The 23538-nt window shown below is 41.8% G+C and overlaps 1 protein-coding gene across 3 annotated transcripts in view; it reads right to left on the bottom strand.

The window, feature by feature from the left end:
- The window catches only part of rarab (retinoic acid receptor, alpha b), a 171875-nt gene extending 152687 nt beyond the window's left edge, over nucleotides 1-19188 (bottom strand). For all 3 annotated transcript variants that reach the window (XM_055889478.1, XM_055889476.1, XM_055889477.1), the window contains exon 1: nucleotides 18928-19188. The gene's annotated coding sequence lies outside the window, so the exon portion shown is untranslated. The remainder of the gene's footprint in view (nucleotides 1-18927) is intronic.
- Nucleotides 19189-23538: the final 4350 nt, after the last annotated feature.

Raw genomic sequence — 23538 nt, 5'->3', positions numbered from 1 at the left:
CTACCACAGCTTTCTGCAGCGATACACCATCCCATCTGGTTTACGCTTAGTGGGACTATCATTTGTTATTCAACAGGACAATGACCCAACACACTTCCAGGCTGTGTAAGCGCTATTTGACCAAGAAGGAGAGTGATGGAGGGCTGCATCAGTTGACCTGGCCTCCACAATCACCCGACCTCAACTCAATTGAGATGGTTTGGAATGAGGTGGACCGCAGAGTAAAGTAAAAGCAACCAACAATTGCTCAGCATATATGGGAACTCCTTCAAGGCTGTTGGAAAAGTATTCCAGGTGAAGCTGGTTGAGAGAATGCCAAGAATGTGCAAAGCTGTCATCATCAGAAAACAGATTAAATATATATTTTTTTTAATTACTAAGAAGTGGAAAATAACTTGGTATTGGGGCTGAGACATCCTCTACTGGTCTACGGAGTAGGTGTTTCTACAAAGAGAGTGAAAAGGCACAGACAGAGACTGTGGGACGACAGAGATATGGAAACAAAGGATCAGCAACCTCTGCTGAGGGGTCAAAGGTGACTGGGTAAAAGGTTCCATTTGGTGTATGCCGAACAGTGCTGGTTTGGAGCTTTGTGGAGTCACAAGAAAGGGATGAGACTGACAGACATAAATGAGACTTCATACAAACACACACCGAGAAAATTAAATAGCTAACCTTATTTATCATGTACTATTGAGTGTACAAGTACACTGAGCACTAACAGTTCTGGGCACTTCCATGTAAAAGGACCCATGAGCACCAGCATGTGTTGTTCATGGGAGCATATCAAATTGGGTGTCAAATGAAAGCTAAGAGTCTATATGGTTTGGGAAATGAAGGCATAGATACATTTTTCATCTTAAACATTTGGCATAAGTAGAGGCTTTGGTTTCTTGGTAAACAGATGGAAAAGGGGTCTTAGAAAACATCCAGCAGAACAAAAATATCAGAAATACATCAAAACACAATAACGTTGGCGTAAAGACCCCTGTCAACTAATCAACACATATTTAGATTTGGAGAAATTGTTTACCTTCTTTAAGTTAAAGAAACATTGCCTTGTAATTCCGGAATCAAAATCCCACATCTTTAAGATATTTTCGAATTTCTCTCCCTCATGAGGGAGGAAGAATACTGAAAGTTCACAGACATAACAAGTAATGGTACACCTACCAATTAGTTATAGTGATTTTAATGATATCCATTTTGTTTATGAACTATGATTAAAACTTCAATTTGGTAACAGCTTTACAAAGAACAAAAAAAAAATCTGTAACGGAATTACTGCAACTGAATTGGATACAATGAATTTGTCACAAACCACAGGTGGATCACCTTATGCTGTCCTCACTTCCACTGGCATACTGTTATGTTCAGGCTCATAACTGTTCAGTTATGTTCAGGCTCATAACTGTTTTCTTTGTCTTTCTGTTGTCTGACGGTCAAACCAAGAGTGAGGGTGTTGGTGGCACCTTAATTGGGGTGAACGGGCTCGTGTCAATGACTGGAGCGGAGTGCGTGCAATGGTATCAAATACATCAAACACATGGTTTCCTGTTGTTTGATGCCATTCCATTTGCTCCGTTCCGGACATTATTATGAGCCTCCCCTCAGCAGCCTCCACTGGTTAAAACAGACTGGACAACCCCTCCCTCTTCAGTTAATGTCACCACTCCTAGACTCTTACTGATACCTACCCATGAGCCCCCTCTCACCCACTGACCACCGACTGACACCAGACGTCCACAATTGTTGAAAAGTAGTTGAAATTTGGTCAGTCCACCATGGCCTTTATGTTCACGTCCACAGACGGACCGGACTGGAGCTAATCTGAACCTATCATAGACGTATGTTTCTCAAGTTTGGATAGCACGGTTAGTAGAGAACAGTACATTAAAGTACAGCACTGTACAGTGAGTAGAGCAAAGTAGAGTACTGTACAATACAGTAGTACTGAGTACAGTGCAGTGAGTACAGTACAATGAGTACAATACTGAGTGCACCAAAATTTGCATCTGCACAGTTCTTCCATCAAATTTGTTTTTGTAAATCTTTCAGTTGACATTGTTCAAAGTCGCTCTTGTGCATAGATTTGTATGGTTTGGTCAACTTTTAAAATCAATAGTTTGTTTGCCATTCATTTTAAAGTGAAAAACTGAGTCAAAGCGTAATTCCGTTTACAGTGGAATTGCCCTCCTACATTGTACATTTCCCATGTGAATAAGCACCAATGCACACCCATGGTGTGCAGCTTCAACTTCACCACAGAAAGCGGCAATTTCAAGCGCTAACCATCAGAAGCACGCGCCCAACAACATCAGAAGCAGGTTGAAGAGCTCTTGCTGCCAGATGCTAACACACACAGTAGTACTGTATGCCAGGCGCTAATGAGTGAGGGATGAGCCCTGGGATGGCTGTGTGGAAAAACTGTGTCCGCAGGCAACGCTCACTTTAAGTACTCAGGCCTGGATCACATCAAGCCGTTTAAACACCTGCCAATCACAACAATAAAGCAGCGCTTTACGAGTGTGGTTAAGACTCTCCTCTCGCTGCGACGTGTCTGAAGGTTGGTGTTTAAGGCGACGGGAGGTAGATCGCTGTCTGTGACTCAGCAAAGGAGAACTATTACAGATTGGTTGATTGACAGCAGAAATCGCATCTCATTAAGAGGATAGGAACGCAGGGTCATAGTGAAGGGTCGTGTGTCCTAATGAACTTCTCCTTATAATGCAGGATTTGAAATGGAAAAGTGTTGATGGATTTAAGAATCTCTCAACCGTATCGTTTTACGGTCTTGCCATCAATTCCCCGGCATTGTGTCTGGTGTAGCCATGGTTTCCCCGAGCTAAACTAACGAGACGTGAGAGCGAGCTCGTCAGAACCTGCCGCGGTGAGTCTAAAATGGACAACTGTTCCAGTAATGATAAAGACCTTCAAAAAGAAAGAAAGGAATTTTCCACCTATAAAGCACGTCCTCTCTTTCAAACGACAAGTAAAAAAATCTAGATTTTTTTTTTCTCCTTGTGTAGTGCGGTCCTCCACTTGGTGTAAGAGGAAAGGAAACAATCCGTCCCTTGTGCGTTAGAAGTTAGAAACGCTGGACGCCACAATTCCAAAAGGTAAATCACGTTGAAGGTTTGAGGCCACCGGGGTCGCTACAGGGTGGAAAAGTACGCGCAGTAACCAGGCTTTCACGACCAGGTTGAGAAAGTGGAGGAGCCTTTGAACTGTTGCGCAACAACCTTGTCCCTGTTCAGAGACACAGGGCGGAGATGAGAAGAAGGAGGAGGCCCACTGAGAAGCCATCCTGAAGATTATTCCCTTTAAAAAGTGGACTCCGTATGTTCCTGGCTGCAGTGTACTTTCAGACACATACACACACAAAGATGTGTAGCCTATGCAGCGTACACACACACGCGCTCCAGCAGGTGTATCTCACTGATCATCCCTAAAGCCAAAACCTCATTTGGACGCCTTTCCTTCCAGTTCTCTGCTGCCTGCGACTGGAACGAATTGCAAAAATCTCTGAAGTTGGAGACTTTTATCTCCCTCAACAACTTTAAAAATCTGCTATCCGAGCAGCTAACCGATCGCTGCAGCTGTACATAGTCCATCTGTAAACTACCCACCCAATTTACCTACCTCACCCCCATACTGCTTTTATTTATTTACTTTTCTGCTCTTTTGCACACCAGTATCTCTTCTTGCACATGATCATCTGATGATTTATCACTCTAGTGTTAATCTGCTAAATTGTAATTATTCGATTTATTGCCTACCTCATGCCTTTTGCACACATTGTATATAGATTCTCTTTTTTCTACCATGTTATTGACTTGTTTATTGTTTACTCCATGTGTAACTCTGTGTTGTTGTCTGTTCACACTGCTATGCTTTATCTTGGCCAGGTCGCAGTTGCAAATGAGAACTTGTTCTCAACTAGCCTACCTGGTTAAATAAAAACACACAGTAAACCTTTGTACATAGCCTACTCATGATGATGGCTACCCTCCATTGGCAAACACTCACATTACATGTACTCGTCACACTGTACATACACACCTTTGAGGACATTGTTAAACAAAGAACCGAATTCAAAAGGTAAGTAATCACACCGGTGTATTCACACCACACACACGTACTGTAGTCTGTACCCTCAATCACCCACATCAACACAAACTCATTCAAACAGTAAAGATCTACAGTCAAGTTACACATTCACACACTACACCCTTGAACTACACAACTCAATACTTCAGATCTTAAATCAGAAATCATCTGAGATAAGAAAAAGAAATGCTTGTTCTATCTTTCTCTCCCGCTCTCCCTCTCCTGAATAGGATTATGGTAGTGGGTTTCTCACAGCTGTCTGTGTTCCAGCAGGCATTGAAAAGTGTCCAGGGGGAATGGATCTCTGATACAGAAGGACTTAACACCACTAAATCATTGGAGGGAGAGAGGAAAAAGGAGAGAGAGAGAGAGAGAGGAAAAATGAAAGAGAGAGAGAGAGAGAAATGTCTCTACTTAGACTTCAAGGTTTTGGGATAGACAATGGCCCTACAACTCTCCTCTCCATCTCTCAGTGCCTTTCGTCATTTGTGTTACCTTCAATCTCTCCTTTCTCTCATCCCTCTCATAGACTTGTTAATCTCCCCCTCCTTTTCCGCTCTCCCCCCAATCTCTGTCTCAGTTGGCACAGCGCCGGGCACAGGTCTGCAGGTCAAAATCAATCCGGTGAGCTTGAGAATCACACTGATTAAGTGGGGGGGGAAACCCTGAGGCTTTAGAGTTCAGACCTCTCTCCTATAGAAAGACATCCGACTGTGAACATGGGACTTGGAGCTGCCCGGCGTATCGCGAGTAAAGAGAAACGGGGAGTCAAGTGAGGAAAGGACTGTCCGCGAGCTGACACAGGGTGCATTTTCATTTTAAGTACAGAGAGAATGGGAATCGAGACAGGAGACAGCTGGCCACAGGGTAGATGTAAGTACAGGACGACTCACTCCCCTACAGGGGACGGGGAAGGGCGGGGGTTAGCTCGTTCGAGGAAAGAGACAACGTCATGAGTTGCTGCTTTAATCTGGGACGGCGCTGTGTCTTCATCCAGCATTGGAATCGCATAGATTAATGATGACATTAAAAGGGGAACTAAGGACGATACGGCGGTACACCATGGACCTAATGTGATAAACTGGTCCCACTAGAAGGGGAGGCGAGTAAAATATGTGTATATATATATATATATGTGTGTATATATATATATATGTGTATATATATATATATATATATATATATATGCGTGATTGTGATGGTACACTAAATTAGAGCAGTCTTTTTCTTTTGAATGTTCATAACAAACTCCAGGTTTCCCATATCTACCTCAACATCCTTAGTGTGAACATGTGACTCATGTAGAGGTAATACTTACCCCACACACTCTCTCTGGTCTCCGTCGAGCCCCACTGACTGTGTACAATGGCGTACAAACACACTAGCACCAAGGACACATGCATTAACGCCACACACACACACACACACACATCCATTACAAGCTCGCCAGCAGGCACAAAGACACCATTAACAGCGGCATTAAATAATGACGAGAACTCGCCCAGCGCTCCCGCTCCGTCACGGGGAGGAGGACGAAGAGAGCGAGAGGAGGAGATGGCTTGTTTAATTTACTGCGGCCCATCTGTCTCGCACTGCAGCTCCCAGGAGCCTGTCCTGCGCTGCTCCGCCTGCCCGTTAGTATGCATGTATGTGAGCACACATTACGACATTAGTCGATAGTAATGGAATCTGTAGAAGGGACACGCTTCTCTATTTCACATGCAATTTACTTGGCCATTTTAAAAACGCAGGCCAGGCCTGCACGGCTTCAATTAGAAATACCTCCGCCGGTATTGAGTACTATCGAGTACTCCAAAGTGTCGCTTGAGCCACAGTGCCTTTAGAAATTATTGAAACCCCTTGACATTGTACACATTGTGATAAAAGCCAGCCTCATTTCAAAATACCCCCTAAACGTCAAAGTGGAATTTAGTTTTTAGAAATGTTTAGAAATGAATTCAAAATGAAAAGCTGTAATGTCTTGAGTCAATAAGTATTCAACCCCTTTGTTACGGCACTCCCTACATAAATTCAGGAGTAAAAATGTGCTTGAAAAGTCACATAATAAGTTGCATGGACTCCTTGTGCAATAATTGTGTTTAACATGATTTTTTGAATGATTACCTCATCTCTGTACCCCGCACATTCAATTGTCTGTAAGGTCCCTCAGTTGAGCAGTGAATTTCAAGCACAGATTCGACCACAAAGACCAGCAAGGTTTTCCAATGCCTCACAGCAAAGGGCACCTATTGGTAGATGGGTCAAAAAAATGTAAAAGCAGACATTCAATATCCCTTTGAGCATGGTGACATTATTTTTAACACTTTGGATGGTGTATCAATACACCCAGTCACTACAAATATACAGGTGTCCTTCCTAACTCAGTTGCTGGAGAGGAAGAAAACCATTTAGGGATGTCACCATGAGGCCAATGGTGACTTTACAACAGTTACAGAGTTTAATGGCTGTGATAGAAGAAAACTGAGGATGGATTAACAACATTGTACTTATTCCACAATCTTAGCCTAATTGACAGAGTGAAAAGAAGGAAGCCTGTACAGAATACAAATATTCTAAAAAATGCATCATGTTTGCAATAAGGCACTAAATTAATATTGCAAAAAATGTGGCAAAGTAATGAACTTTTTGTCCTGAATATAATGTGTTATGTTTTAGGCAAATCGAATACAACACATTACTGAGTACCACTCTTCAAATGTTCAAGCATAGTGGTGGCTGCATCATGTTATAGGTATGCTTGTAATAGTTAAGGACTGGGGAGTTTTTCAGGATAGAAAAGAAACAGAATGGAGTTAAGAACAGGCAAAATCCTAGAGGAAAACCTGGTTCGGTCTACTGTCCAACAGACACTAGGAGATGAATTGACACTGGAGTTGCTTACGAAGAAGACAGTGCATGTTCCTGAGTGGCCGAGTTAGTTTTGACTTAGATCTGCTTGAAAATCTATGGCAAGACCTGAAAATGGTTGTCTAGCCATGATCATCAACCAATTTGACAGACCTTGAAGAATAATTGGCAGATGTTGCACAATCCAGGTGTGAAAAGCTCTTAGACTTACCCTGAAAGACACAGCTGTAATCACTGCCAAAGGTGCTTCTACAAAGTATTGACACAGGGGTGTGAATAATTATGTAAATGTGATATTGAAAATGAAATACAGAAATAAATTTGCAAAAATGTCTAAAAACAAGTTTTCACTTTCATTCTAGGGTATTGTGTGTAGATGGGTGAGAATTATTTTTTTTATCCATTTTGAATTCAAGTTGTAACAACAAATCGTGGAATACGTCTAGGTGTATGAATACTTATTGTCTCACATAAGATAGAATCTCTAATGGATGTTTGATAATTCTCACTTCAATTGAATGATAATGCCCGAGAAGCCGGGTGTTTGGAGAAAATATTAGCCCGGGTGTTGTTAGGCCCGAGACTATGTCGATGACAGTTGTTGTGCTGAAAATTTTCCCCCTGTCAGAATTCCCCCCTTCGCCCAGGGAACCATACAAGCTAGAACTGCCATATACAATTGAAACAAATAGCCAAACTTAAAACAAAAATGCTTTCTGCTACTAAGATCAGTGAAATGCAGGCTAAACTGATAACGGAGTGAAGAGCAGAAATCTCAACTAGCAAGCAAGTCCCAGCAATGAAGAATGCAAAGGGGGGGAGAAATTCTGGCAGGGGTGAGATTTTATGCACAACACCGGCAAACCGTGACGATATATCCTCCAAACACCGGCTGTGAGGACATGATCACTTTTCTACAACGGGTTACCAACATATTCAAATAACGATTGACATATTTAAAAAAAAATGTTTTTAAATGAATTTATTCATACCATTTCATCCTTCCACAAGATATAGTCCCGACACAAATCTAGGGTTGCTACCCAAGCCGGCTGGTCGTTCGTTCTATTGGTTCGGCTGCCAGATACGCAACCCAGTCATTCAGTCTTTTTGTTCTGTATCTATGGATGTGACCCAGTCTTTCGTTCTAAATGTTCCATTGCCATACAGGTTGGCAACGTTCTTATCCCTTGCTTGCTAACTAGCCAACTACGGCTAATTTACAGTCACGTCAAACAGTGCAGCCAGAATAACAACAGTAGCTGCATTTGTTTAAGCTGTTTTCTAGTGACATATATTTGGATACATCCATAACAATGAGCTAATGAGGCGCGATTTCGCCTGGCATAGAAAATGTGCTCTCTCGTTAGGACACTGTTGTTCAGAGGAGCTAGCCAACAACACCACTAACACAATCACTTCAAACTGAAGCTGGAAAGACTGCAAACTAACTGCACTTAATTTCATGTACCTTTTTTCAATTTACATTTCTTCGTATATATCCATAAAAATTATGCCAGCTGATTTATGATTTGACTGGCTGAGAAACGCTGCCTGCCTCTCTCTCGTCCCGACTCCCAGCACGTTAATTTCAATGGGACAGTTGGAGATTGAATTTGAATATTGAAACAATGTTGCAAATGTCGTAGAGACCGACAGCAAGGTTTATACAAATCTCTGCTGTTGAAAACTAAATTTCAGTCTAAAAGATAAGTGAGATAATGTCTATATGCTTTTTATAGTGGAGATCAAGTTTATAACTTCCCCTGGCTGGGCTGATGCCACAGTGGATTGCGCAGTCAGCTGGAACAGAGTAAATAGGCATTTTAACGTAATAGATTTAGCCGGTGGTAACTTGTGGAATAGACACCAGCTGGAATTCGGTTTCAACCAATCAGCATTCAGGATTAGACCCACCGGTTGTATAATGTATAAACAGCCCTACATTGTAGGGTTGGGTTCTTTTGTGAAGTCCATTCTACAAATCTAGGTTTGTTAAATCCTAGACACAGAGAGATGTAAAGTTATTTGAAACAGGAACAGGAAGATACCTACGCTCCAGTGAGTCCAGCTCGTCACCTACAGTCACGCCAATGCTATGGCACAAAGTGTGCCCTGTGTTTAGTGGGCATCGACCACGGGCATTAGTTCATAACACCCACGTATATTTCATGTGGTTCACTTCCTGTTTTCATTTGCAGCAAGTCATCACAATTTACATTCGTTTTCATGCCTCTGTTTTTCTATCTAGACTAGAAGAAAATCAAGTAAGATGCCAACTGCTCAAGTGTTTGCATGTGCCCGGTGCAAAAAAAAAGGATTAAGACAATTGATGATGAAGTTGATATTGGCTCATGAGTTGTTTGGCTGGGAAACCGTTGTCCACCTACATCTTGTCCCAAAACATGGACACAATGGACTGACAAAAGAAGCTCGAAGACAAAAATGCTGACTGACAAAGATGCTAACCGACAAAGATGCTGACAGATGTAAATAGACAAAAAGGTGAGAGGTAGTAAATGGACAGACAAACTAACAGACAGACAGATAAACAAAATACACGCACAGAATATCAGCAAAAGGATCAGATGAGAAAATAAAAAAAGTAGAGAGACAAAGAGCTGGTAGAAATATAGGCAAGAATAATGAATAATGGCTAGATGGATAAACATAAGCAGTCAGCCAGACAGCTAAGCAAAGGATGCATTCCAACAAATGGAAAGGCAGATACTCAGACAACGGCAGACAAAAAGCAATTGGATGAAGGCAGTGGATTTGTTATCCTCACAAAATTTGGACCACATAGATCAGATGACAGATCACTAGCTAGGTTTCCATCCAATTAGCGACAGATCTTCCAGCAAATATACAAAAATCTGCATAAAGAAAATTTGTATTTTCCCACCAGTGGTGTGTTTCCACCAAACTGACTTGTTGCAGATTTTAAAAAATCGTTTAAGTTTTCATATACCGAATAAAAATCTCAAACTCAATGTTTTCCCATCACATTTACAACTCTACCGATAGTTTTGTCACAAAAACTGTTGCGTTAAATAGTGTAAGAAATTGTAATAGATACTGGAAACTTGTAATAACAACTTCTCAACATAAGCCATCTTTTATACAAAATACACACACACCCCTTTTCCCTTGGACATATGCTGGTCTCATTAAGACACCAACCACAGACACACACAACTCCCCTCCCCCATGACAACCACAGACACACACAACTCAAGGTTGGAGCACAAAACAAAGAACTATCTCAGGAACCAATGGAACGTTGACACCAGGCCTGATCAGGACTACCCACGACCCAGATCGACCAATCAGAAGGCCAGACTACCAGATCAACCTACTTCATTCAATGCATATATAAAGCTGTACAACTGTTTAGAGACTCTCTTTCCTGACGATTCCATACGAATCAGACAGAAGGAGCCGTGCTGCACGATTTTACTAAGATATTTTTACATGTGATTAAACGGCCTTATTATAAAAATATCCACCTTGTCCTATGTCTCCACTTGATCTCCTGTCTCCAGTAAACGTTTTATCAACAATAGCAAATGTGCCTACTCAGGTTTTGGCACATGAGCTCTAGCCAACAGCGCGCAGATAGACTACCCTATACTGTAGCCTACTCGATGAGATTATTATGGATAAGAGCGATAATATTTGTATTTATCACAACGGCAGTCAAGCACCAATCACCATGTCACCAAAATAAGACCCTCAATATTTATTGGAAAGGAACATCAAGATCACTGGGCACTTTCACCACCATGTGAAGTTCCTCATTTATTTAATCTGTAGCCTAATAAACTGCATGGTTTACCGAGTCAGTGGGAGGACCTCACACCATATCATCGCGTGACTTCAAGTTTACTTCCGTATGATGGTTATTATATCAACATTTGCGCATAAATGCGTTTCCACCACCACTTCTCGCATAATTCATTTTACCGGCACAAAAAGATCCCACCAAGTCAAACAAATATATTTTCTTTTGGGCATCTTTAACATTTTACCAAAACTACCTGTTTCCATCACAGCTGTCGTAATTTTTTTTAATGGTATGACTTTAGTCGCATGAAAACTGGATTGAAACGTGGTTAGTGAGAAGGGCAGTGCTCCCACACAAACTGAACCCCAATGCCCTGGGCCAACTGACTAGACTCAAAAGAGCCCCTTTCTCTCTCGTTTACATAATTGGGGAACACAAGGCTAGCTCCACAATAGAGCAGTCACGAATGGAAATGGACAAGTGTCAAGTCTACCTGGAGCCATGGCAAAACATCGAAAAGGCTAGAATCTAGATGAAGTGTCAAAACAATGGGGTAACAGCCTGCTATTCAACAGGTAGTCAATTAGAAATTACTTGTTAAAAACTGTAATTTTGTAATAATTAAATACTTATGGCACATATGGTACCAGTCAAAAGTTTGGACACATGCACTCATTCAAGGGTTTTTCTTTATTTGTACTATTCTCTACATTGTACAATAATAGTGAAGACATAAAAACTATTAAATAACACATATGGAATCATGTAGTAACCAAAAAAGTGTTAAACAAATCGAAATATATTTTAGATTCTTCAAAGTAGCCTTGATGACAGCTTTGCACACTCTTGGCATTCTCTGAACCAGCTTCACCTGGAATTATTTTACAACAGTCTTGAAGGAGTTCCCACATATGCTGAGCACTTGTTGGCTGCTTTTCCTTCACTCTGCGGTCCGACTCATCCCAAACCATCTCATTTGGGTTAAGGTCGGGTGATTGTGGAGGACAGGTCATCTGATGCAGCACACCATCACTCTCCTTCTTGGTCAAATAGCCCTTACACAGCATGGAGACGTGTTGGCTCATTGTCCTGTTGAAAAACAAATGATAGTCCCACTAAGCCCAAACCAGATGGGATGGCGTATCGCTGCAGAAAGCTGTGGTGGCCATGCTGGTTTAGTGTGCCTTGAATTAAAAAATAAATCACTGACAATATCACCAGCAAAACACCCCATTTACATTACATTTAAGTCATTTAGCAGACGCTCTTATCCAGAGCGACTTACAAATTGGTGCATTCACCTTATGACATCCAGTGGAACAGCCACTTTACAACAGTGCATCTAAATCTTTTAAGGGGGGGGGGGGGGGCACCCCCAAACCATCACACCTCCATGCTTCACAATGGGAACTACACATGGGAGATCATCCGTCTACCTACTCTCTGTCTGACAAAGACACGGCGGTTGGAAACAAAAATCAGGACAGATTTCCACAGGTCTAATGTCCATTGCTCGTGTTTCTTGGCACAAGCAAGTCTCTTCTTCTTATAAAAGTGCCCTTTAGTAGGGGTTTCTTTGCAATAATTTGACCATGAAGGCCTGATTCACGCAGTCTCCTCTGAACAGGTGATGTTGAAATGGGTCTGTTACTTGAACTCTGTGAAGCATTTATTTGGGTTGCAATTTCTGAGGCTGGTAACTCTAATGAACTTATCCTCTGCAGCAGAGTTAACTCTGGGTCTTCCTTTCCTGTGGCGGTCCTCATGAGAGACAGTTTCATCATAGCGCTTGATGGTTTTTGCGACTGCACTTGAAGAAACTTTAAAAGTTCTTGAAATGTTCCTGATTGACTGACCATCATGTCTTAAAGTAATTGACTGTCGTTTCTCTTTGCTTATTTGAGCTGTTCTTGCATACTATATGGACTTATGGTCTTTTACCAAATAGGGCAATCTTCTTTATACCACCCCTACCTTGTCACAACACAACTGATTGGCTCAAACACATTAAGGAAAGAAATTCCACAAATTAACTTTTAACAAGGCACAACTGTTAATTGAAATGCATTCCAGGTGACTACCTCATGAAGCTGGTTGAGAGAACGCCAAAAGTGTACAAAGCTGTCATCAAGGCAAAGGGTGGCTACTTTGAAGAACCTCAAATATAAACTGTATTTGGATTTTTTCCCAACACTTTTTCGGTTACTACATGATTCCATGTGTCATATCATAGTTTGAATATCTTCAATTATTATACAATGTAGAAAATAGTAAAAATAAATAAATAAAAACCCTGGAATGAATAGGTGTGTCCAAACCTTTGACTGGTACTGTAGGTTCCTACCATCTCTGGTATCAAATGCCAAAACAGGTCCTTGAGCCAAAGAGTAGCCTAACTTCCTGACGTGTTGTCGATGGTCTTGAGCTGTTCGCCTTCTAAAAAAAGAATCCATTCAGCATTGACATCATGCGTAGCATATTGCCTACAGCTTCATGGATAAGTGGGAACTTTCTCAGGGGCGGCAGGCAGAGCCATGCTATGGATCCCTAATTGCTGTCATGGCGGCAGCTCGCCGTGCATCAAATACAGTCGTGCCTCAATACGACCGAGCTGCAATCTTACGAAGGGAGCTTCTCATCCTTTTTGACATGCTGCACGATCACCGTCAAATTATGGCATGGGAAATATTTTCGTACACAAGGGATATGAGGGCCTAATTCAAGATGACATTTTATATTGTGGTCTACTAGGTATAACGGTTTGATCAATTCGCTGAGTGATTACTTGATTGGTTTATTGAGCAAGTTAGCGAGGGGGGAAAAAACGATGCACCGCTGGAATCGACGCAACGTTTCTCTGCATACGTGGGCACACGTACCGGTAGCCTACAGTAAGCCGGTGTTAGTGTGTGTGCAACAGCGTCTTCTTGTGTGCACACGTGCCTTCCCGCATGTACTCACAGTGCAGACGGGTCCCTGTCATCACCTGGGTCTCATCTCATCAGTCAGCATCACACATAACAGTGAGAGAGGAGCTTCTAGCTGGCGCCCACTGCTGCCAGGCGGGAACACATTTACAACGGTGCACGTACAAGCTTGCCTCGTGTTTATCTATCAATCAGGCCGGTATTCACAAAGGGTCACAGAGTAGGAGTGCTGATCTAGGATCAGTTTTCCCCTTTAGATCATATCATGAATAAGATTACATTGACGGAGGGACCTGGGGATGCTCACAGAGTAGGACCAACACAAAACTTTGTTCTCTCTCGTTTTCTAATCCAGGGGTTTCTTTACTCATTGCAAGCGGTTTTAAAAGTCAAGGTTGTAAGGTAGATAGTATATTAACAACACCATGCACCATGTGATGCAAGGTGTACTACTTCATTTGTATGATTCATTTATGATACAATTCACAATTTGAATTAGTTTAGTGGTCTTTCTCAGTCTAGCCAACATGTTTTGAGAAGCCTTTTAAAATGAGCCTCACGTGATTCACGCTCAATTTTTAAGAAGCGACGTAGCTTGGATTTGGACAACTGAGTTTATAATATTCAGCGCAGCAATGCATTTGGGCTCTCTGTAACAAACAAAACAAAAGCTTGGCCATTATTTATCGTTCAGAGATCTACTATATAGAAATCAAGCAGGTAAAACCCATCATAATAACTGATCAAAGATTCTGTACACACATAGGCCTTAAAGCAACTGGGCAAAACAGGACATAAATATGTATAGACTGGTCAACAACACACGCGCTAACACACACGCAGACACACGGAAACACCAATGTGTGCACATGGGCACTTGTAGCCTATATTTCCGTCTGAAACACACATACACACACATACACACACACACACACACCACCCTGGGCTGCAGATGCCACATCATCTCTGGAACACTCACAGGAGTGTTCCTAAATGGCAGGGATGACATCACGAGGCCATGCCTTGATTCAATTGGTCTTGTGATCACTGCCTACAAGACTTTGAGATGGCAGTGGAGGACTGAGCTAATGTCACAAAATCTATTCTAGATCCATGAGCACTGAAATCCAAATGTCATGCAGGTCTCAGGGAGAAAGATAAAATAGAACCGGCAGGAGATTGAGGCATTTCTACAAAACATTCTTCTGACCCAAATCATCTCCCCCTTCACTCTAAAAAATAAAAAGGTTCCTGGAGGATCCTTCAGGATAATTTAAGGTGAAAAAAAATGATCCTTAAGGTTAATTTAAAAACCTATACTCTGCGATCAGTTCATTTTTTAACGTTTGTAGACTGAAGAGGTGCTTTGAAGAACCCTTTTCAAAAGAGGGGTTCGTTTTTGACCCAGCAGTACGCTTGTGAGTAAAGGGCGCTCGTGTGTATAATTCAAATCGAGAACATTGGTCAAAAGACGCACTGGAAGCGGGAAGCGCGCGGATGGTTGGAGATGCCACAGATATGAGATGACTTGCAACGGACCGACGTGAAATGTGAGTGTCCCTTAGCATTTTTTTTAATTTTAGCTAGTGTATAGCTATCAAAAAAAAAATACATCATGTAATGTACTCTGCTGGAGACTTATATCTCCCTCTCTAACTTTAAGCATCAGCTGTCAGAGCAGCTTCAAGATCACTGTACCTGTATACAGCCCATCTGTAAATAGCACACCCAACTACCTCATCCCCATATTGTTATTTTTTTGTTGCTGCTCTTTTGCACCCCAGTATCTCTACTTGCACATCATCATCTGCACATGTATCACTCCAGTGTTAATGCTAAATTGTACTTATTTCACCTCTATGGCCTATTTATTGCCTTACCTCCCTAATCTTACTATATTTGCTTGTTGTTGTTTTTGTCACACTGCTTTGCTTTATCTTGGCCAGGTCAGAGTTGTAAATGAGAACTTGTTCTCAACGGGCCTACCTGGTTAAATAAAGGTGAAAAAAACAAAAAATTGACTCTTCGTTTTTCATCAGCTAGGAAAGCTATAGGCTGTAGCCTAATGTTAGCTGGTAATTGCTGTAGCTATACTTTTTGGGAGCTACATTTTAGCCAAATTTTGATTTGTTTGACACTTTTCTGGTTACTACATGATTCCATATGTATTATTTCATAGTTTTGATGCCTTCACTATTATTCTACAATGTAGAAAATAGTAAAAAGTAAAGAAACCCTGGATGTCCAAACTTTTGACTGGTACTGTATGTCTTTCTGGCTGGTGTGTCGGGGTGGCCTGCTTTGATAGAGAAACTCAACCTCAGCAAACAGGTAAGACACACACACAGATGACCCAATCTAGGTTGTTAAACATATAACCCAGGATACTGAGTTGTAAACTTGACAAAAAGATTTAAACCCATGATACATTTTCTCTCTTTCCATCCTCCTCCCTTCAGTGCCTGTCTCAGCCCCTGTCCAGTTAAGTGGTGGAGAGTTCGGGAGCTGTGATATAGAAATGTATCAACCTCCACAAACAGGTAAGACACACACAAACACGACCCAATGTAGGTTATGTTCAACTTGACAAAAAGAAGAATAAATTAAACAGATCAGGTAGATGCATTTGATGTTTAATACTCATGTTTGTCATGTTGTGTTTGTTTCAAATGTATGTCTTTCAGGTTGGAGTATTGGGGCGGCCTGTTCGGTTTTGTGCATTTCAGACCAAAGCAAGACAATGTTTAAAGCTCACTAAGGATCTACCGACATTTTAGCCTCTACAAAGTCTTATGATGTATTTGCATTGTGATTATAGTGTTCTGTGATTTTCCTTTGTCTTTTCCAATACTAACTGAATGGTGAATCAATGTATTTACAGTGTGATTGTGTGTTCTGTTCCCCCATACTGCCCTCCATACTCTCCTCCATAATGTCTTGTCATAATCACTGCAGCTGATAGCACATACTCAACTTTTACTTGATAATCAACGCCATCAATCAACGCCATTTGTATTCCAAACAGAATTGTTAGTCTAAAAGTAATCTTGTACGTTTCTCTACTTTTTCTCTCCACTACCCAGAAACACATGGATGTGTGCACAGCGCTCATTCAGAAGTACTCCTCGTTGAGAGACCACACGGGGAAGGAATATGTAAGAATTCATCAACTTTCCTACTCACATTAATACACACTAATAACTTTTTTTTTTTACACCAGATTGCACCTCTCCAGACCATAATGTGCTGCTGTCTTGGATATGTTCTTCTCACGTTGTTTATTACATCACTTTCCCAGCAGCATAGCGAGACAATCGCTAGTTACGTAATTGGCTAAGTCTGCTCCTATGACCTCGGTCCCAATAATCCGTCATGACATTTGTCATGTACCCTTCACAGTATGCAGCGATTCTAATTCTTGAGGCACCTTTAGGGGTTCCACCGGTGTTGCAATCTGAGGAACCCCTAAAAGTACCTCCAGGAACCGTGTTTTTTTAGAGTGCTGAATGAACACAAAAAAGTCAGCTCTTAAACACACTCAGTAGTTGACATACGGACGTAATGTTGTGTAACTTCCCAGAATTAATTGACTCACAGTGGGGGTATAGAATAATTAGGCTAAATTCCATAATATAAAAAAGGTAAAATGTCCCAAGTCCCATAGTCGCAGGAAGATGTTTGGGGGTGGGGGGTGCTGCACATTTTTTGTCAAAGGGGGGTGCACTACTGCCAAGTCCCACAGTCTAGTCAACCTATCAAGTCAACCCATCATGACATGCGTATTGAAAGGGCACAAGTAGACTGTATCAGGAAGCCTAAAGCTTAAATCATAGTGCACAGAAACTGAGACGCGATAGTCCAGCGTCCTATTGTGACATAGCTACTCGTCTCCCCGAGACCACCATCCCACCTCCTCTATTCATTGTAATGTGCTGACAGTTGGAGAAATTGCTTGAGCTGCGCTGAGAATTTGAAAAGCATTATAGCCAACAGTCCAATATTCTAGAACACTGCTGTGCTTAAGCATACAAGTTTAGGACTATGATGAACCCTTTATGCTGCATTCGTAACCAAGTGGGAAGTGGAAATTTACCACATACGACTGGAAAAAATCCATTTGAAAAGCCTCCAACTGGTAATTACTAGTGGGAACCTATCATCCAGAGCTCTCACTCCTCTCACATGCTCTGATGTCACCTACTAAGGAAATTACCTTGATAACAGCATTTTCTGCAGTTAAATGCAACAAAACATTATTCATAAAAAGCAATCTATTAATATGGTTTTTGAACACTATAATTCATTTGCAAGCATAATAGCTGTACTTTTAGTTTATAGTTTATGCAGCTTGTTGGCCATTAGTCATTAGCTGTTATCAATAAATTCAAAGCACATGAATGCATCCAACTGGTATTTACCACTTCACAATGTAGTAAATTCCCACCTCCCACTTTGTTATGAAAGCTGCAAAACCCACAGACCATTATAATTGTTGGGGGGGAGTATGCAAATTACGATTGCGGGCTTGATATGCTGTGGAGGATATCTAGTAGGTTAGACCAGTGTTAAATCACGGCCAACATTGAAATATTACAAATCTGATCAACCTCACACACGTGAGAACTTAGTGAATGGACGCCCAGACGGTCATTGTTTTGTTTTTTTACTGACATAATTTACCTGGCTCCGAGAAAACGCGGACAAACGTGCGTGTGGATGTCACCACAAGCCAGGCGTTGACAGTGACATTTTTTTTTAGAACTGTTTCGAGTGGCAGCCCAACCATCAATGTGACATCTAAACATTCACAAATGTTTTTAAAGCTTTAAATCGATCAATTTCGAAAGGAAATTGCACACAAAAATACTGTAGACAGGTGTTGGCTAAACAAGCGCACTATGCAATGATTCCATCAATGGACAACGCTTGTTACATTGTAGTAGCGGCAACCTATATAACTGTCAAGGCTCGCAACAAATGACATTTTGACAGTTCACATAATGGCGGGATGTGGCTTGCTAAAGCTTCGGTTTGATATTTCTGCACAACAGAAAAGGAAAACACACAGATTGAAACACCACATTCAGCTCTCTCCTTCAACTAATAGCCTACTAGACGGATTTTAGTCAGTATCATCTGTTCGGTACACGGAGAAGCTTCTCCCGAATCTAGTCTACCTGTCACACGTCCGAACAATCCCATTGTCAGTAGCCTAAATAAAAAGCCAGTCAATACCTGTTGACTCCTCCTACCGACGTGTTGGTTGGTGGAAGTCCGAACCGAGCCGAGGATGTTTTGTCCTGGGCTTCTTTTCCGAAGTCGTTTCTCCGTCGTATGACGAGGAATGGAACGTTACAGTACGGTCTGCTTTGTCAGACAGTGCGAGTCTGACAAGAGCTCTGCGAGTTTTCCGCAAAGAAACGGGTTTTCACGGTGCCGCGCAAGTTGATGCCAGGCTTAGAGAGCAGCAGCCATTGTGGTCACGTGCATTTTCGGAAACCCAACACTGGCCAGCCTACAGAAATCCACTCCCACTTTTCATATCTACCATGTCAATTATGTAATCTACTGCAGGGTTTCGCAAAGTCAGTCCTGCCACCCCCCCCCCCCCCCCCCCCCACCCCTCCCCTGCACATTTTTGGCTTTTGCCCTAGCACTACACAGCTATTCAAAAAATCAATGCTTGATGATGAGTTGGTTATTTGAATCAGCTGTACTGTACATCAAAACTCCAGCCTACTAAGAAGCCTACTATTGCTCTTCTAACTATGACTTTGGAAGCGCTATATGAGAAACACAATGAAGTGAACATGTATCAAATATTTATAATATTCATTTCATAGTCAAATGAATGCATTACATGTAATGCTGTTTTGAATATAAATGTGGCATCAATGTCATTATCTATCTTTGGGATTGGTTTAATTCTTTATTTCTAATGTGGGCATCAAGAATGAATCCTGTCTATGTCAACTGTCAATGAACCAAATTCTTAGTGTACAATCTAAGGGCTCATTCACATATCACTGTATGATCTGGTTCCTGGAGCATGTGGTACCCTAATCTGCGCTATAAAGCATGTGTGAAACGCAAACAAACCACGGCTGAAATGAATCCTGGATCTGTGTGAGTAGCAGGTCCAAGATCCTGCACAACCACAGTACCAGGTTTTGTGACGAACCAGCACGAGTAGCATGATTGTTTCCCCGTTGTAAACAAGCTCGCTCGCTAATGCGATGATAGCTAATGATTTGGTTACTTTGAGGTAGGGTATTCGGCTTCCATTTGTCTAAGCCTGATTTTGGCATGCCCTCACTAGCAGACCCAAACATATTGGCCTACTAGTCTGTATCACTGAGGAACATCCCCCTCCATTCCCCCGGATCAAACACGTCTGTAAAATCTCTTCTTCTCAACAAGGATGGAAAACAGGCATATTTTATGGGGCCTGGCTGTCAACCAGGAGTGGGGACCTGAGAACCGTCCTGCGCTAGGTCGGTAACATGTCGCCTCGCCACTATCATCTTCTCACCCAGCACTCTCTCACTCTCAGTCCATTGCTTTGACTGACAAGACTCTAGTGAAGGGATCCGATCCTGATCCGGCTAGAGCTGGGCTTATACAGCACATGCTCCCAGGTTTTTTAAATTACATTTTTTATTTAACCTTTAGTTAACTAGGCAAGTCTGTTAAGAACAAATTCTTTTTTACAATGATGGCCTACACCGGCCAAACCAGGACGATGCTGGGCCAATTGTGCGCCGCCCTATGGGACTCCCAATCACGGCCAGTTGTGATACAGCCTTGAATTGAACCAGGGTGTCTGTAGTGATGCCTCAAGCACTGAAATGCAGTGCCTTAGAACGCTGTGCCACTTGGGAGCCCCCAAATCTCTGACCCCACCCATTTTAAGGGGCCACGCTACAGTATTCCTGCTATAAGTCTTTCTCTCCTTCTTTCTTTCCCCCACAATGTAATCTTTCGAAGAGGCTTTCAAAGATGATTCCTCTGACACTCATCCTGACTAGTGTCCTCCTCTCTCCTCTCCTGGCCTCGCCTGGTCTCCCTCTCCTCTATTTATGGCAGACTGTAGTGGGCCACCCTCCAGGGCTATTCCTGGGATGGACGTGAGCGCAACGGGTCCGTCCAGTCCACAATTGTTACTGCCGGACGGGGTGGGCCATAGGGCATAAATGGGCCCCTCCTAAGCCAGGCATCCCTGGCTGGGTGTCCTCTCTCATCTCTCTCTTCTCTCCTCCCCCTTTGCCAAGATGTATGAGGAGAGAGACAGCTGCTTGGAGACTGCCAGGACCTTTTATCCACATGGCCTGGCTGGCTGGCGATGTTTCCAGTGAGAGTGTCTTCAGACCTGGGTACAAATACTATTTTAAATGTCAAATGCTTTGAGCCTGGAGTGTCAAGTGGGCGGCGTTTGCACTTTGGGGACTTTTCTGTTGGTTGCATCACACCAGGCAAGCTCAAACAAGCATGATTTTCAAATAGTATTTGAACCCAGGTCTAGTAGATCCAGAGTGTGTGTTTGTGTCTCCTGGGACAGGAAACTGAGCATCCCAGGGCAGACAGCCATGAGGTTTATGGGCCATGGAGACGGAACTAGCAGATGGGTGTCTTTGCCTGGTATAAGCCTTCCTCTCCTTAGTGTGTCTGGGACTGCAGGAGCACAGGCTTGAGCACAGATGTGGCCGTAAGCAAGTGCATGTGTATTTGTGCTTAGTTGTGTGTGTGTGTGTATCAAGTAAATCAAATCAAAATCAAATCTAAGTAAATTGGTCGCATACACAAATTTCCATGTGTTATAGCAGGAGCAGTAGAATGTCTCGCATATACACAAATAATCTAAAAGCCTAAACAAGAAATCAAGAAATGACAGAACGGGTCCAATTAACAATCCAGAGTAGATATGTTAGAGTGAGCATGTGTCAGAATCCAGAATATAAATACATGGTGTGTATAGACAGTATATCATTAGGAAATAAAATGATATGTACAGTTGTAGGTGTACATTAGGATTGTGTCTAGAGAAAGTCTACATCCCCCTTGGAATTCTTCACATTTTATTGTGTTGTAATGATTGTTCTCCTCCTCGTCTGAGGAGGAGCAGGGATCGGACCAAAACGCAGCTTTTGTGGAATACATAATGAGATTTTATTGAAACAAGACGAACACGAAACACACTTGATAAATTACAAAATAACAAACGACGTAGACCGACTTGAACATGAGAACTTACATATAACGAAGAACGCACAAACAGGAACAGACTAGACAAACGAAACAGTCCCGTGTGGTACAAACACTGACACGGAAGACAATCACCCACAAACAAACGGTATGAACAGTCTACCTTAATATGGTTCTCAATCAGAGGAAACATAAAACACCTGCCCCTGATTGAGAACCATATCAGGCTAATTACCAATGATCCTAAACATAGAAACACATAACATAGACTGCCCACCCAGCTCACGTCCTGACCAACTAAACAAAGCTAAAGAAAGGAAAATAAGGTCAGGAACGTGACATGTGTTACAAAGTGGGATTAAATGGATTTAATTGTCATTCTTTTGTCAACGATCTACGCAAAATACTCTGTAATGTCAAAGTGGAAGAATCTTTTTTTTTTTTTTTATTATTATTAATGAAAAAATCAAACACTAGTACACCTTGATGTAGATAAGTATTCACCCACTGAGTCAATATATGTTTGAAACACCTTTGGCAGTGATTACATCTGTGAGTCTTCTTGAGTAAGTCTTATCAGAGCGTTGCACACCTGGATTATGCAATATTTGCCCGTCATTTTTTTCAACATTCTTCAAGCTCTGTCAAGGTGTTGGGGATCATGGCTAGACAGAAATGTTCAAGTATTGCCATAGATTTTCAAGCGGATTTAAGTCAAAATTGTAATTTGGCCGCTCAGGAACATTCACTGTCTTCTTGGTAAGCAACTCCAGTGTAGATTTGACTTGGTGTTTTAGTCCTGCTAAAAGGTGAATTCCTCTCCCAGTGTCAGGTGTAAAGCAGACTGAAGCAGGTTTGCCTCTATGATTTTGCCTGTGCTTAGCTACATCCCCTTTCTTTTCATCATGAAAAACTCCCCAGTCTTTGCCGATGTCAAGTATGCCCATACCATGATGCAGCCACCACGATACTTGAAAATAAGGACGCAATTACTCAGTGATGTGTTGGATTTTCCTAAAACATAAGCCTTTGCATTTAGGCCAAAAAGTCTATTTCTTTGCCGTGTTTTTTTTGCACTATTACTTTAGTGCCTTGTTGCATACATATGCATGTTTTTTGAATATTTTTTATTATGTATATAACATATTGTATTCTTCTTTTCACTCTGTCATTTAGGTCATTTTTGTGGAGTCACTACAATGTTGTTGATCCATCCTCAGTTTTCTCCCATAACAGCCATTGAGATGTTTTAAAATCACCAATGGCCTCATGGCAACATCCCTAAGCAGTTTCCTTCCTGTCCTGCAGTTCAGTTCAGAAGGACGACTGCATCTTTGAATGTATAAAAAAATAAGTATTTAGACACTTTGCTCAGTACTTTGTTGAAGCACATTTGGCAGTGATTACAGCCTTAAAACTTCTTATGGCTGCAATCCTGTTAACGGGATGATATGACAACAGCCAGTGAAAGTGCAGGGCGCCAAATTCAAACAACAGAAATCTCATAATTAAAATTCCTCAAACATACATGTATCTTATACCATTTTAAAGGCAATCTTGTTGTTAATCCCACCAAAGTGTCCGATTTCAAATAGGCTTTACAACGAAAGCACCACAAATGATTATGTTAGGTCACCGCAAAAT

This window comes from Salvelinus fontinalis, chromosome 2 (assembly GCF_029448725.1).
Source record: "Salvelinus fontinalis isolate EN_2023a chromosome 2, ASM2944872v1, whole genome shotgun sequence".
Lineage (NCBI taxonomy): Eukaryota > Metazoa > Chordata > Actinopteri > Salmoniformes > Salmonidae > Salvelinus > Salvelinus fontinalis.
Note: the sequence above shows the minus strand (reverse complement) of the source record. Positions and strands in the feature narration are given on the sequence as shown.